This window comes from Clarias gariepinus, chromosome 16 (genome assembly GCF_024256425.1).
Source record: "Clarias gariepinus isolate MV-2021 ecotype Netherlands chromosome 16, CGAR_prim_01v2, whole genome shotgun sequence".
NCBI classification, from domain to species: domain Eukaryota; kingdom Metazoa; phylum Chordata; class Actinopteri; order Siluriformes; family Clariidae; genus Clarias; species Clarias gariepinus.
In genome coordinates, this window is record NC_071115.1 from 8,226,182 (window position 1) to 8,239,781 (window position 13,600).

Below are 13,600 nucleotides of genomic sequence, written 5' to 3' on the forward strand. Positions count from 1 at the left end.
GACACAGACAGGGGAACAAACACACGCCCTGTGGCGAGACACCAAACACGCCCTGTGGCGAGACACAGGCAGGGGGAGACACCAAACACGCCCTAGGGGGAGACACGTAACACGTCCTGTGGCGAGACACAGGCAAAGGGAGACACGTAACACGCCCTGTGGCGAGACACAGGCAGGGGGACAAACACCTCTTCTTCTTTGTCTTTCGGCTGTTCCCTTTCAGGGGTCGCCACAGCGAATCATCTGCCTCCATCTAACCCTATCCTCTGCATCCTCTTCTCTCACACCAACTAACTTCATGTCCTCTCTCACTGCATCCATAAATCTCCTCTTTGGTCTTCCTCTAGACCTCCTGCCTGGCAGTTCCAACCTCAGCATCCTTCTACCGATATATTCACAATCTCTCCTCTGAACATGCCCAAACCACCTCAATCTGGCCTCTCTGACTTTATCTCCAAAACATCTAACGTGGGTTGTCCCTCTGATAAACTCATTCTTAATCCTATCCATCCTTGTCACTCCCAAAGAGAACCTCAACATCTTCAGCTCTGCTACCTCCAACTCTGCCTCCTGTCTTTTCTTCAGCGCCACTGTCTCTAAGCCGTAGAGCATCGCTGGTCTCACCACTGTCCTGTACACCTTTCCTTTCATTCTCGCTGATATTCTTTTATCGCACAACACACCTGACAATTTTCTCCACCCATTCCAACCTGCCTGTACCCGCCTCTTCACCTCCTTTTCACACTCTCCGTTGCTCTGGACCGTTGACCCCAAGTACTTAAAATCCTGCACCTTCTTTACCTCTGCTCCCTGTAGCCTCACCGATCCTCCTGGGTCCCTCTCATTTACACACATGTATTCCGTCTTGCTGCGGCTAACCTTCATTCCTCTGCTTTCCAGAGCATACCTCCACCTCTCCAAATTTTTCTCCACCTGTTCCCTGCTCTCGCTACAGAGCACAATGTCATCTGCAAACATCATAGTCCATGGGGACTCCTGTCTTACCTCATCTGTCATCCTGTCCATCACCAGAGCAAACAAAAAGGGGCTTAGAGCCGATCCTTGATGCAGACCCACCTCCACCTTAAACTCTTCTGTCACACCTACAGCACATCTTACCACTGTCTTACAGCTCTCATACATGTCCTGCACCACTCTAACATACTTCTCTGCCACTCCAGACTTCCTCATACAATACCACAGCTCCTCTCTTGGCACCCTGTCATACGCTTTTTCTAAATCTAAAAAGACACAATGCAACTCCCTTCTCTGTACTTCTCCGCCAGCATCCTCAAAGCAAATACTGCATCTGATGTATTCTTTCTAGGCATAAAACCATATTGCTGCTCACAAATGCTCACCTTTGCCCTTAACCTAGCTTCCACTACTCTTTCCCACAGCTTCATTGTCTGGCTCATTAGCTTTATACCTCTATAATTGCCACAGCTTTGCACATCTCCCTTGTTCTTAAAAATTGGCACCAATACACTTCTCCTCCATTTCTCTGGAATCCTCTCACTCTCCAAGATCTTGTTAAACAAACTTGTCAAAAACTCTACTGCCACCTCTCCTAAGCACTTCCATACCTCCACAGGTATGTCATCAGGACCAACAGCCTTTCCACTCTTCATCCTCTTCAACGCCCTTCTCACCTCACTTCTACCAATATTTGCTACTTCCTGTTCCACAACAGTCACCTCTTCTACTCTTTGTTCTCTTTCGTTTTCTTCATTCATCAACTCCTTAAAGTACTCCTTCCATCTTCCCATCACCCTCCTGGCATCTGTCAGTACATTTCCATCTCTATCTTTAATCACTCTAACCTGCTGCACATCCTTCCCATCTCTATCTCTCTGCCTTGCCAACCTGTACAGATCCACCTCTCCCTCCTTACTGTCAAGCCTAGCATACAAGTCCTCGTATGCTCTTTGTTTGGCCTTTGCCACCTCTACCTTCACCTTACTCTGCATTTCCGTGTACTTCTGTCTACTCTCTTTAGTCCTCTCAGTGTCCCACTTCTTCTTAGCTAGCCTCTTTCGCTGTATACACTCCTGGACTTCCTCATTCCACCACCAAGTCTCCTTGTCCACTTTCCCCTTACCTGATGATACACCAAGTACCCTCCTACCTGTCTCCCTGATCACATTGGCTGTAGTTGTCCAGTCAACTGAAAGCACCTCCTGACCACCCATAGCCTGTCTCAACTCCTCCCTAAAGACTTCACAATATTCTTCCTTTCTCAGCTTCCACCACTTTGTCCTCTGCTCTGCCTTTGTCCTCTTCGCCTTCCTCACCACCAGGGTTATTTTACACAACACCATTCTGTGTTGTCTGGCTACACTCTCCCCTACCAACACTTTGCAGTCACTGATCTCTTTCAGGTTACAATGTCGGCACAAGATGTAGTCGACCACCATCTGTCCTTCTACATTCCTGTCCTGAAGACCAAACCTGCCCATCACATTTTCATCACCTCTGTTCCCTTCCCCAACATGTCCATTAAAGTCTGCACCAATCACCACTCTCTCACCTCTGGGGATGCTCTGCATTACTTCATCTAACTCAATCCAGAATTTCTCCTTCTCTTTTAACTCACATCCTACCTGTGGGGCATAACCACTAACAACATTGAACATTATCCCTTCAATTTCCAGCTTCAGACTCATCACCCTATCTGATACTCTCTTCACCTCTAGAACATTCCTTACAAACTCCTCTTTTAGGATAACTCCTACTCCATTTCTTTTCCTATCCACACCATGGTAAAACAATTTGAACCCTGATCCTAAGCTTCTAGCCTTGCTACCTTTTCACCTGGTCTCCTGGAGACACAGTATATCCACCTTCCTTCTCTGCATCATATCAACTAACTCTCTTCCCTTCCCTGTCATGGTCCCAACATTCAAAGTCCCTACTATCACTCCTAAACTCCTGCCTTTCCTCTTCTCTCTCTGCTTACGAACACGCCTTCCTCCTCTCCTTCTTTGACCAACAGTAGCCCAATTTCCACCAGCACCCTGTAGGTCAACGGCACCAGTGGCGGTCGTTGTTAACCCGGGCCACGACCGATCCGGTATGGGAATTATATTCTTGATTCGCATCGTTGATTTGGCAAATGTTTTACGTCGGATGCCCTTCCTGACACAACCCTCTGCATTTATCCAGACTTGGGACTGGCACAAGAAGACACTGGATTGCGCCCCCCCCCCCGTGGTTGCATTAAGGGGACAAACACCTAACAGGACACAAACGAGGCGTGGAGCTGAAACTAGACACTAGAGAGAACGGGAGACACTAGAGAGAACGGGAGACACTAGAGAGAACGGGAGACACTAGAGAGAACGGGAGACACTAGAGAGAACGGGAGACACTAGAGAGAACGGGAGACACTAGAGAGAACGGGAGACACGTAAACACTAGAGACGAGAGACCAAGAGAGGGACGGGACGAGGGCCAAAGACATGGCAATCAGCTAGGCATGGCTTTTAGCTAAACATGGTTAAGCTGAGCTTAACCATGGCAGTCAGCTACACATACACCTAGCTAAGCATGTCTTTAGCCCCAACATGCACTAAGCTACACTTACCTAATAGCTTAAACACACTAGGGAATAGGGGCACAGAAACACAGACAAGGGATACCCAGTGGCTAGGCTAGGGGACACTCAAAGGCTAGGCTAGGGGACACTCAAAGGCTAGGCTAGGGGACACTCAAAGGCTAGGCACACTGGGCAACTAGGGAGGTAGGAAACACAGGACAGCTAGAGACACAGAGGGGCTATGGCTAGAAGCATGCTAGTTACTGTAACTCAACATAGAATTTAGCTAAACATGCTCCTAGCCACACACACACCTAACTACTTACCTGCTCTAGCTAAACACAAGAACACAGGAGGACAGGACTGAATCAGCTCCACTAACACAGACACACAAGATACACAGATACATTGCCAATAAGAGAGCCCAAGTCAACACAACTAAAATCAAAGTACAAACTAAACAAATAACAAAACAGAACAAACCAAAATGCCCACACAAATGACAGTGGTGTTACCAAAAATGCTCGACCCAGTTTCCCAGTCTAAACAGCTATTTATAGATTGATTGATGGCTACCTCGATTCAGGTGTGCACTGCCTCACCTGACCGAGGTGCCTGCTGGGAAACTGAGTCGGCCAACAAAAACTACAAAATAAAAACAGTGACCTCTAGTGGAGGACCCTTACACTTTTATATTAAAATATCAATTAAAAAAAATATAAAAGATGGAACAATTAAATTTTTTGTTTCCCCCCTAAAGTATCAGACGTTTTGCAATGCTATGTTCAGAATATACAGCAGACCTGACCAAACATCATTCTAATGCTGAATTCACAGCTGTTGCACTGTGACGTCATCCCTCCTACAGCTCCCTCAAACAGCTTGTTCAGGCTCCTCCAGGAGCTCCAAAAGGCCAACCATCACCCGTCTGACCCCAATCCTTCACAGCGGAACTCTGCTTAAAGAGAACAGGAGAATTCAGTGGAGACAAAGATAAATAAAATTTACATAATATGTAGTTGTAATAAATATTAAAGATATTAGTAAACCTACACCACAGAGTGTGTAAAATGCTGGAATTCTGGAATGTAAATAAACTGCCTGTGCTAATGTTAACCATTGAACTTTGTTAGTGTTAACCCCGGTCTGTCTGTATTATTGTCTGCATTAAATTAACCGAGAATTTACTTAATGCGCTTTTCATAAAAATAAGTTAACATTTAGGCATTTGGCAGACACTCTTATCCAGAGCAACTTACAAAAAGTGCTTTAAATTTTACATCATTGGATACATACTTACACTGGGTTAACTAGGTTAATAACTAAGTGTCATTATTCCAAGACAACTGTTTTTTTGGTGTGTGGTGGGGGTGGGTTTGTTAGTCCAGGGGTTTGTTTTGTGTGTGTGGGGTGGGCGGTTTGTTAGTCCAAGTACTGAAGAAACGGATGCGTCTTGAGTCGTCGTTTAAAGATAGTCAAAGTCTCGGCTGTAGACTGTAGACCACCTAGGTGCCAGAAAAAAAAGAGTCTGGATAAATGCCGCCCTCGATCCCTGAGAAACCATTTTTAGCTTTGTAGGCAAGCATCAGCGTTTTGAATTTGATGCGGGGAGCTACAAGAAGCCAATGCAGGGAGCAGAGGAGTGGTGTGGTGTGGAAGGACTTGGGAAGGTCAAAAACGAGATATGCTGCTGCATTCTGGATCAGTTGCAGAGGACGAATCGTGAACAGAGGCAAGCCTGCTAGGAGTAAGTTGCTGTAGTCCAGTCTTGAAATAACAAGGGACTGAACAAGCACCTGAGTAGCCTGTGAAAAAAGAAATAGGCGAATTCTTCTGATATTGTAAAGAAGAAATTCACAAGAGCAAGTAAGGTTAGCGATGTGTGGGGAAAATTAAAGATGATTGTCCACAGTTACCCCAAGATTGCGGGCAGTGGCTGAAGGAGTGATTTGGTTGTTGTCCAGGGATAGCACAAGGTCTTGACATGGGGATGAGTCAAAAGGGATAAACAACAGTTCGGTTTTACTGAGATTGAGCTTTAGCTGATGAGCAGCCATCCAGGATGAGAGATCGGAGTGCCAGAGGGAGGAAAGGAGAGAGTAAGTTGGGTGTCATCTGCATAACAATGGAAATCCATGTGATAAAATGACCCTACCAAGAGACCAGGTATAGAGGGAGAACAGAAGAGGACCAAGTACTGAGCCCTGCGGGACACCAGTAGAGAGTCTACGTGGGGCAGATGTAGATCTCCTCCATGTTACCTCATATGACCTATCTTCTCAGTGCTCAGTCCCCTGCTGTTCACACTGCTGACTTACGACTGCGTAGCAACACACAGTTCGAATCACATCATTAAGTTAGCTGATGGCACGACTGTGGTGGGTCTCATTATCAAGAACGACGAGTCAGCGTACAGAGAGGAAGTGCAGAGGCTAACAGACTGGTGTAACAACAACAACCTGTCTCTGAATGTTGACAAGACAAAGGAGATGGTTGTTGACTTCAGGAGGACACGAGGCGACCATTCTCCGCTGAGCATCAACGGCTCCTCTGTGAAGATTGTCGAAAACACCAAATTCCTGGGTGTCCACCTGGAGAAGGACCTCAACTGGTCCCTCAACACCAGCTCCCTGCACAAGAACGCCCAAATGCGTCTCTTCTTTCTGAGGAGACTGAGAAAGGCCCAGCTTTCACCACCGATCCTGACCACCTTCTATAGAGGGACTATCGAGAGCATCCTGAGTGGCTGCATCACTGTCTGGTTTGGGAATTGTGCCATATCGGACCGCAAAACCCCACAGCGGATAGTGAAGACAGCGGAGAAGATCATCGGGGTCTCTCTTCCCTCTATTGATGACATCTACACCATACGCTGCATCCGCAAAGCCACCAGCATTGTGGCTGATCGGACACACCCCTCTCACACACACTTCACACTCCTGCCATCTGGGAAAAGGTACCGAAGCATTCGGGCACATACATCCATACTGTGCAGCAGCTTTTTTCCACAAGCCATCTGTCTTCTCAACAAAAAGGGACTGAACTGATACACACACACACACACACACACACACACACAAACATTATCACTCAGCTTAACTCAACTACATCAAAACATCAATACATCAAAACTTTGAGACTGGACTGACAAATCAACACAAGCGCAGACACACTGACCTACACCACCAAACTATTGTACACACAAATCTGTAAATGCTTAACTGTTTATCTCTTTCTTGCACAATATTCATTACTTTTTGCACTAATTCCTCAATTCTTGCTGCTATGTTTACTACCTCAACACCATATTTTTATGTTCTGATATGTCGAGTGATGTTGTCGCACTGTCACTTTGTTGTTGCTCGTTTGCACATTTGCACATGCACTTTGTGTTGTCTGTTGTCTGTAAAACCTGTAGATAGTCTTCCTTAGTTAGTTAGTTTTAGTTAGTTTTTGTTAATTTATGTTGTAATTTATGTTAGGACTATCTGTCTTGTCTCTGCTAGCCAGCTAACTAGACCTCTTAGTTAGCTAGTTTAGCTTCTCTGTTAATTTATGTTGTAAGTTTATGTTGCATGTAGCACCTTGGTCCTGGACGAAGGCTCTGTAGTTCGTTTCACTGTGTACTAACTGTATATGGTTGAAGTGACAATAAAGCCTACTTGAACTTCTAGGTAAGAAGCAAATCATTGCCACGCTGTTCCACAAATTCCAAGGCTTGTAAGAATAGATAATAGAATCTTGTGGTTCACCGTGTCAAATGCAGCTGATAGGTCCAGGAGGATGAGGACAAATGACAGTTTAGCAGATCTAGCTGCATGGAGCTTCTCAGTGACTGGCAGAAGGGCAGGCTCTGTAGAATGCGCCACTTTGAATCCATATTGGTTGGGATCATTAAAGTTTGTTCTGTAAGAGATAAAGAGACATTTGGTTATAAACAGTTCTTTCAAGAATTTGGTAAATAAAAGAGAAAAGTGATACTGGGCGATAGTTGTTAACTTCTGATGGGTCCAGGCAGGGTTTCTTGAGGATGGGAATAACCCTTGCCTTCTTAAACGCAGCAGGAACATGACCAGATGATATGGAATGGTTGATGATGGTTGTGGTGAAGGGAAGGAGGTCTCGTGAGATGGCCTGGAGTATTGTGGAAGGGATTGGGTCTAATGAACATGTGGTGGGGTAAGATGACGAGATGATCTGCTGAATCTCATCAGATGACAGGTTGGAGAATTCTGCTAAGGAAGGGAAGGTCCTGAGATTCTGCCATAGGAGTTTGATTGGGAGCGAAGGACTGGCGGATTGCTGCAATCTTCCCATTGTAGAATGTGGCAAAATTGTCAGCAGTCAGAGAGGAAGGGGCAGAAGAAGTCGGTGGGTTGAGTAGTGAACGTCACATGAGAACACTCATAAATGAGCATTAGTTCATCTCTGAAGCCAAACTATAACTTACAGAGTACTAAAGCCCTGCCCCACACACATACATACACCCCCCCCCCCTTCCCCACTCCTTAACTAATAAACAATTTAGAGTTTTTAACAGCTCGTTTACTAAACGCTTGCGCTACCGTGCAAACTCACGGTCAAATTGAGAAAAATATAAACCTGGTTATGAGTGTTTAGCTTGCTAGCTCCTGTACATATTCTCAGCTTGTGTCCTTCATGAACTGCATCACATTATATTCAAAAAAATAACCTGCAGAATAACTCTTACCTAAAGAATAAATAAATGCTGAATTTATCCAGACAACAGTCAGTCACATTCCGAAGATGTTTTCAGAGAGCACAAACACTCTTCATTGGGTAGTGCAGCTTTTGTAATAGGGAGATTAATAGTATTTTTGTTGTTTTAGTGTCTTTTTAAGGAAAAGAGGAGTGACATTGCGAGTTTGTGACAATGTCACTGTTGTCATGTTAACTCCAGACTGTCACGAGCTGGGTGCCATGGCGGATGTTGATCGCGGGGGGCGGATAAAGGCCAGGCATAAACGCAGAGGGTAGTTTTCAAAATAAAGAGTCTTTTATTCAAACAAAACAACTAAACCCACTGAAACTTAAACAAACAAAACACTGGCTCTGGAAACAAAACATACTCAGGAATTCAGGACACAAAACACAAACAGGGATTCGGGAAACAGAACACACACAGGCTTTGGAAACCCTTCCCACTTAACCCAAGCTTAGTGTTGTAACACAGGCACTCTAATATACATACACTAGCTCTGTATTATGATACAGGCTCTCTAACATACATACTCTAGCTCTGTGTTGTGACACAGGCCCTCCAACATACATACAGGCTCTAATATCTGAGACATACACATACAGGCTCTAATACCTGAGACATACAATAGCTCTGTGTTAGACAGATGACACAGCTCGGTGTTGTGACAAAGGTTCTGAGACATACTTTACACATCTAACCAAAGCTCTTTAGGATGGAATTAACCCTGTTACGCTTCTACAAACAACACTCTTACTTACTCTTCTACAAGCAACTCACATACTTACTCCTACGAGCGGCATACTCGCCTACACGCTCCTACGAGCGGCATACTCGCCTACACGCTCCTACGAGCGGCATACTCGCCTACACGCTCCTACGAGCGGCATACTCGCCTACACGCTCCTACGAGCGGCATACTCGCCTACACGCTCCTACGAGCGGCATACTCGCCTACACGCTCCTCCGAGCGGCATACTCGCCTACACGCTCCTACGAGCGGCATACTCGCCTACACGCTCCTACGAGCGGCCTACTCGCCTACACGCTCCTACGAGCGGCATACTCGCCTACACGCTCCTACGAGCGGCATACTCGCCTACACGCTCCTCCGAGCGGCATACTCGCCTACACGCTCCTACGAGCGGCATACTCGCCTACACGCTCCTACGAGCGGCATACTCGCCTACACGCTCCTACGAGCGGCATACTCGCCTACACGCTCCTACGAGCGGCCTACTCGCCTACACGCTCCTACGAGCGGCCTACTCGCCTACACGCTCCTACGAGCGGCATACTCGCCTACACGCTCCTACGAGCGGCCTACTCGCCTACACGCTCCTACGAGCGGCATACTCGCCTACACGCTCCTACGAGCGGCATACTCGCCTACACGCTCCTACGAGCGGCATACTCGCCTACACGCTCCTACGAGCGGCACTCATACCCACGCTCCTACGAGCGGCACTCATACCCACGCTCCTACGAGCGGCATACTCACCTAAACGCTCCTATGAGCGGCATACTTACCTACACGCTTCTATGAGCGCCATACTAACCTACACGCTCCTATAAGAGGCACTCATACCCACGCTGCTATGAGCGGCATTCACACACACGTAGCGCATACCCAGGCTTCAAGCTTAGATTAGAGACAGGGAAAGACACTAAAGAACGGGAAAAAGACACAAAAGACCAGGTAGGAACACTAGAGACACAAGGCAGAAACAAACAAGAGTAACTAGAACCAAAAGCACAATAATCACATACCACAATACTCAGAAAAACACAGGTAATCTCAAAAAATACAGAAAAAACAAGCCTTCAGAGCCAGGTCACCAAACAAACAAACAAACAAACAAACAACCAAACAACCAACCAAACAAACAAACAAACAAACACACACACACACACACACACACACACACACACACACACACACACACACACACACATGCCCACTAACTGCCCTTTGCACCTACTGACTCATCCCTATGCTGAGCTGGATTTTATGTTAATTTAAAGAACTTCTGTTATATTGAACTTTCATGTGCATAACACACATGATGTTATATAATTTTTATCTGTTATCACCCAAATGAGTTTGGTTCCTCTAACGGTTTATTCCTATAGCCATCTCAGGGAGTTTTTCCTTGCCACTGTCGCCGTCACCCTTGGCCTGCTCATCAGAGACATTTTATTCATCATATATTTATTCATCTCATTATTATCTAGACACATTTTACTTCCAAAAATTTTCTTAAAAAAAAAAAAAATTCTTTCATTTTTGTGAAGCTGCTTTGAGACAATGACCATTGTAAAAAGCGCTATATAAATAAAATTGATTTGAATTAAATTGATATAATGTACCACTGTACAGATCCAGATTATGGCACGAAACACTGAGTTAAGAGATAACGAAGAAATAAGACTTTGAATGTATCATTAAGCGCAGTCCCCAAAACCAAACATTTTGATGCAACTGGCTCTCATGAGAACCGTCCTAGGAAAGGAAGACCAAGAGCTACCTCTGCTGCAGAGAATAAGTTTGTTACAATTACCAGTCTCAGAAACTGCTGATTTAGATAACCTTAGCTTAAAGCTCACTTACTGTAAATGCTTCTCATAGGTCAAATGGCAGACATAACTATATTGCCAAAAGTATTTGCCTGCCTGCCTGCTTTCACATGCATATGAACTTGAGTAATATCCAAATCAAGACGTGCAGGCCAGTCAAGTTCTTCCACATACATGTCTTTATGGACCTTGCTTTGTGCACTAGTGCGCAGTCATGTTGGAATTGGTGTGCGGTTGTTTTTTCAGGAGTTGCTCGGCCCTTCCTTTTAGTGAAAGGAACGCTTAATGCTTCATGATTCATGACTTTGTGTCTTCCTGTTCCGACAAGACTGTGCCCCAATTGCACAAATCAAGATCCCTAACAACATAGAACAGCGAGATTGGTGTGGAAAAAATTGAGCCTTTGGGATGAATTAGAGTGAGGACTGTGAGCCAGGCCTTCTCATCCAACATTATTGTCTGACCTCAAAAATGCACTTCTGCAGGAATAGTCAAAAATTTTGAAAAAAAACCACACTACTAAACCTTGTAAAAGCCTTCACAGAAGGGTGGGCCAATATCATATTAAAACCTACAGATTAAGAATTGGATGTTAGGATGTTACTCAAGTTCATATGCATGTGAAGACAGGCAAGCAAATACACTTAGAAATATAGTGTATTTCAACATTCTTGGCCTTCTTGGCCAAAATGCGGCAAATAAAGTCCAAATTCAAAATTTTTGGTTCTACCCACTGTGTCTCTGTTAGACATCCTGTATAAGAACACCACAGCATTGACAAAGAAGACACAGAAGATATTCAGGAAAACCAAATTACAGGAAGCTCTATTGTTGACCTCCTACCGCTGCTTCATTAAGAGAATGTTGACCTCTTATCATCAACACCTCGCAAAACATTTTGTCTGTTCAGTTCCATCCCTGGAAAAGATGTTTATTATGTTTATGAAAACATTTATTGTTATATTTAAAAGGTATAATCTTGCCGGATCACTGTGTTCACATGTGCAATATGTAAAGTCAAATATCACAGCTGCTTTAACATCTCAACTAAACAGTAATACTTGATCACTTGTGGATGGATGGATGGATGGATAGAGTACTTTATTAATCCCAAATTAAAATTGCATCATTACAGCAGCCAGTTCACATAACATAATTTACAACAAGTAAGCAGCAAACAAGAATTCCAAGATTTGCAATAAGGGAGGAGGGAGGAAAAATGTTCCTATTCTGCTACGTCCAAAACGCCTTCTGTTTGCTAAACAAGCTATCGCTGAACAAAAGCTACGAGAGATGGCCGACTCATTGTCATTGAGCCGGTGACCGGTCCATGGTCTTCACCGGTTGAGCTAGTGCGAAAAAAGGACGATTCTTAGTTTTGTGTAGATTACCGGCGTTTAAACGAGGTAACGCGTAAAGACTCTTATCCGTTACCGCGGATTGATGATGCATTGGAACATGTGGCGGGTTCGGCTTGGTTTAGCTCCCTGGATCCGCGTAGCGGGTACTGGCAGGTAGAGCTCGTCCCGGGAAGCACGACCTGAAACGACGTTCTCGACCGGGCAAGGGCTTGGCAATTTTGTCATATGCCTTTCCCGCCTATGTAACGCTCCAGCCACTTTTGTAAGGTTGATGAAGAAAGTACTTGCAGATATCTCCCGCAACTGATGCATAGTCTACCTAGATGATTTACTGTTGCACGTAAAGGAGTTTGAGGGTGCACTAGCTAACCTAAGAAAAGTCTTCTTCTCCCACTACCTTAACTTTAATTACCACATTACCACAAAGTATTATAAAGTCATGCATTGTCACTTTGCCGTTTTGCACATTCCTCTCTTACGTACAGTAGATAGTTCTCTGTTAACTTAAAAGATCCATGTGTCTTGTCCCCGCTAGTCAGATAATTACAGTAGGTTTACTTTTATTTATATAGTGCTTTTACCAATGGTTATCTCACTTTAAGCACTTTAACAAAATAAAAAAGAAGATTATGGAAATGTGTAGGAGCAAGTAAACATGTGTAGAGATTATAGTGATCAGATGCCTGTCCCTGATGAGCAAGCCAAGGGCAACCATGTCAAGGAAAAATTTCCTGGGACGGCAATAGGAAGAAACCTTGAGATAAACCAGACTCAACAGGGAGCCTATCCTCGTTTGAGACAGATAGCAGGAATTTTTTGCAGACATACTTAGTGTTAGGCAGCTGAAAGTTCAACATAACAGAAGTTGTCTAAGTTAACATGGAGCCAAATTGAGTTTGGTACTGTCACGACTGCGGGCGTGTCGGGCTGATGTTATTTCTGTTGTCTTACAAAGGGAAGGCATAAACGCAGAGGGTTCTTGTCAAAATAAAGAGTCTTTATTTAACCAACAAACCATACTCAAACCAAATAAACAAAACACTGGCTCTTTCAGCATAACATACACATGGGTTCTTCACACATAATACATAGTACGGAAACTCTAGAAACATAACATAGTGCGAGGTTGGGGTTGGGGCTGGGTGCTCTAGGTTGCAACACAGGCTACAAGACACGCAGGCTTTAATACCTGGGACACTTAACAAACGCTCTGTGTTGTGACAAAGGCTACAAGACACTCAGGCTCTTATACCTTGGATACATAACAAACGCTCTGTGTTGTGACCCTCGTCTTAAGATATACAGGTGCTAACACATTGAACTTTAACTTGAGCTCTTTGAGATGTAGTAAAACCTACACTCCTACGGGCGATACCCACACACGCGCTCCTAGGAGCGCAATTC